Source organism: Lygodium microphyllum, chromosome 10 (genome assembly GCF_053477565.2).
Source record: "Lygodium microphyllum isolate KBCC chromosome 10, Lygodium_microphyllum_v1.1.10, whole genome shotgun sequence".
Taxonomy (NCBI): Eukaryota; Viridiplantae; Streptophyta; class Polypodiopsida; order Schizaeales; family Lygodiaceae; genus Lygodium; species Lygodium microphyllum.
The window spans coordinates 83985011-83989514 of NC_141144.1; positions in this window are offsets into that span (position 1 = coordinate 83985011).

The window sequence follows — 4504 nt, forward strand, 5'->3', positions numbered from 1 at the left end:
GCCTCCCGTGAGAGAGCGAAAGGTACGGCAATGGTATATAAACTTGGCATGAGAGAGAGAGAGAGAGAGAGAGAGGACTCCATCAACCTCCTATTAGAACACAACACAACACAAGTAGGGGTATATTCCCAAATGTATCTTAAGCCTAGCCCTTTGCAACCCTTGAGAGATTCCATCATTACAAAACACACCAAGGTGAGAGATGCCAGAGATGCCAAGATGCCAATGCCAATCTAATGACACCACACAATCTCCCATTAGATCTTTTCTATCCATGTGAGTAACTTAATATTTTTTAACAAGTAGCCTATACACATCATGTTTCACTTAAGAAAATTTAAAAATTTTGGCAGGTGTAAAGGGGGTGGGAGGCCCATGGCATGGCATTCTCATGTTTTTCTAATTAAGCATAGACCTACTTATAAATGAAGGATTTAGAAAAGAGTGACAAAGAGGGGTACACTCAAGGATCCAAAATATAAAAAGTTTTACATGACTCAATTGTTTGACTCGTATTTTACTTTTTAACTATTTTACAATATCCAAGATAGAGAAAGATTTGCATGGCTCAATTGTTTGATTCATATTTTACTATTTTATAATATATGAATTTGTGTTATAGCTTCAAATTGCTAAAATTATGTACTTTCTATACAAAAGTGTCGGTAAATCAAGATGGGGTGCATTTCCCTTTAGGGAGGTGCACCACTTCATTTACCCCTTTCCCCTATTCCCAAATGTATCTGAGAGCCCCATGGGCCTGTTGAGACTCTTTAGAGCTATTCATGTTGTTAATATGTGATTCTATCACTAATACATGTAGGAGTACAGGGAAATAGTAGAGCTACATAGACCTTGCCAATTCCCTTCCTTTTCCCAATGCATCCATGTATTTATCAGTGTTTGCTTGTCATTCCAATCAAATTTTGCTACATCCTTGAGAATATCTACTGGTTACTCTTACAATATTTAAGAGATAGGGAAGACTATATCTTTCATGTTGCTTTGCCTTTCATGTTCACCATCCCCCCATTGGAGTGGGACAAGGATTTAAGCTTATATTCTGCAAATATTAGTAGAAAACATGAAAAGGGGTATTCCCAATTGTGTTTATGCTTAATTGACATCCACAATAATCCATAGTAGAGGCATGCTCGTGTTCTTCTACATAGATTGCAAATGAGGGCCTTTTTGAGCTAGTGTCTACTAAGACATGACATGGAACTAACTTTTTAATGATTGGCTATCATAAGAGAAAGGACCAAAAGTGCCTTCATCACACTATCTCACTGAGTTCTTTCATATGTGCAAATATATATTTGAAATATTGCTAATTGTTATTGAGAGGCAATTATATTGTAAAAATGAACGAGGGCACACTAATATGGATGGGCATTGCCCTTTTTCGAAATAGGCAATTGGCTTTTTTAATGATTGACAAGGGTTAAGTTGCAGTATTTAAGTACTTACGTATGTAGTGTATTAGGAGTAGGAAGTGTTGATTGTTTGTTTGTTTGATGGTTGTTGATACCATCTTATCACGCCAAATATTTTTTCTAAAGTTGGTTTGCGCTTGTTGCTTATTGCTTGTGGCTATTTGATCTTTATGTTGCACATATTGTTTGTAGCATGTTATGGACAAACCAATATATGGATATTGGTAGTCTTGTTTTTGCTATTGTTGTTGTTGTTGTTGTTGTTGTTGTCGTCCTCGTCATTGTTGGGGTGATATATTTTTCCATATAATGAGCTATTAATGTATTATAGATAATTTTGGCAATTATTTGGGAATGTAATTAGCTACTCATTGCTCAAGAGTGTAAATACACGTGAGCATGTTTGGGCTTATTATTTTGGTTTCTTTTAGGATATCGATGTTAAAATTTCTTGCTTTAGATGTGGGGTTGTTTTGTTATACATTTGCTATGACTTCATCGTGTATTTGCTCAAAAATGGGTGGTAGATTGTAGGTATAGTTTTCTATAGGATGGTATTATTATGAGAGAGTTTTGTTTTGGTATTCTTGTTATTGAATATTGTCGCTATCATGTCAAAGTGGTCTTTGGATCGTGTTGGCTTGTTTGTTCTTTTATTTTATGGGGAAACCCCTAGGGCAATACAAGTTTGAACCTTGAGTTCTTGAGACTTATCATGGAAGAGCACTCCTACGACACTCTAGATTCATTGGAAGGGTTTCTTTCTAGCCTTGGTTAGCTTTGAATAAGAGCAAGATTGGACCTTGTGAAGAATCATGGGCCACACAAATACTCTTGTTTACATCGTTCCATGGGCTACTAACCTTTTCTCCACATGATATGTTCCAACATCTTGTGTTTGGATTGCATTCCCCTCTTCTACTCCATAGATGGATAGGGAGGTAAAGACCTTAAATGAGATGTTGGCTCATGTTCATGTCCCCCATCTAGCCTCAAGGTAAAACAAGTAGGCATATTGATGTCTATGGTGACAATGGCATTGAGCTCTATAGTACGTGCAGGTTTTGCCCATTATTGGATGTCTATTACCCTTGTAAAGGTTCTTGCCATTCTACAAAGAATTGCCCATGGAAGTGTAGACAAGAGAAGAACCTACCTTGTTACTAAAGGTGGAAAGCAACCTAAACCAAACCACGAGGGCTAGTAAAACACAATTGTACTGGGAGCAAAGAGGGAAACTATTTCTAAGGAGGAAGCAAATGATCTATTTCCCTAGCAAAGTGGCTAAGGGACGAAGCAATTAAAAAAAGCCACTTTGCTAAGGAAATCAAGGCAAGAAGAAGTAACTTCCTCTCAATGTGTGCAGAAAGGACAAGAAGAATGCCGAGTCTAATAAAGGGAAGGCTAAGGTAAACCTAAAATCTCTCTTGAGAAGCTTGTTAAGAAGCCTCTACTAGATCAAAATGTCTATGCAACTTTACAAGATGAAGTTGTCATTGATGAGTGGGTGATATTGGATTGGTTTTATGGAACACAAGATGGTTGGTGGGTAGCCCTTAGTAGTAGACTAAATGTAGAGGGGAATGTCCTTGAGTCAAATCATCTCCTAGTGGTCTTTTCCTTTGGTGGATGACTACTCCTCATGAGGTCCACCACCTTTTAGGTTAAATTTATATTTCCTTAAATAAAAGGACAATATTCTAAATGTTCAATGGGAGTGGGCAAAGGTACGTGGAAGTATATGGACTCTATTCACTTCATGCTAGAGAAGTTGTGGTCGAGTTCTCCCAAGAGTATGGGAAGAGGATGGTTGTCCATCAAAGAGAGACGTTGAACTATGTTGTTGAGGTTAGAACTATTGGTGATGCTAATCTTACTATGGATTTTTATGACTTCCATCTTTGGTGGCTCTTATAAGAAATCAAGGATTACATTCAAGTTCAAGAAATGTATAGGTTTAAAGGCCTCAAGGTATAGTTAATAAGAGCCACATGGGATTTATTAGGGGATGGTCATATAAAGGTCTGTTTTAATTCCCTTAAAGTGACTAAAAGTAATGAGAACATGAAAAGGCAAGAATCAACTAAGTTGCAAACCGGGCCTAAGGAGGTGATAAAAGGTGCTTGCTAGGTTGAATACTTCACGAGATTGGATGACTATAATGGATAGACCCAACAAGGTGACAATCACTAATTTGGTAGTAAGGATGCTAAATTAAGAAGAAACACATTCCCTAGATAGGATAATTAATGAAAAGTGACCAATGGCGAAGCTTTGACATGGTTGACCATAGTACATGTAAAAAATACAAAAGCTTCAAAATCTTTAATGTTAAGGTTCACCATTGTAAGCATAGTTTTTTGCAAATAGGAGCATTTTATGCCTTTTAATTCAATGCGTGATGTTTTATATAATGCAAAAGCTTTCAAAGATTTGGACACAAATCGATGCTTTATTAGATTAACTATAAGTAATTTGTTGGATATAAATTTGAGAAGTTAGTTGACCAAGCAAAGGTGCCATTCTAGCTAACTCCCTCTAATCTATTTTCCCTACCATACATGCTATACTCATAAAGTACAATACTTTATGCTTAATTCTAGATCACTTAATCTCTAGTTTAATGCTCTCAAAAATGCTATTTATCCTAGCATGGCATATTTCTTAGGAAGTTTGGACTCTAATCCTATGCACCACCATCAACTTGTCCCTACTTTGAGTTGGGGTTTTGCAAAAAATACGAAGATTCATGTTATCTTATCCTACTAGCCAAGTCCAAAAAGAAAGAAGTACTTCCTATCATGCATCTATTGCAAGAAATCCTTCCCAAAAAACATGCCTTTATGACTCCTCCATCCGTGGGTGCATTTCCCGTCCAATAATCCTCTCTTGCTCAACTTGTCAAATGTCAATGTAGCTCCAATGACTACTCTCCACTTGAGTACTCTGTCCTCCTTGAAGGGAATATCGATTGCTTAGATACCTTTGAAATTTCCTCTTAGTTTGTCATTTGGTATATTTATCTCCCAAGCTTCCCTCACCTTTTAAAACTTGGAGTTACGGTCAAC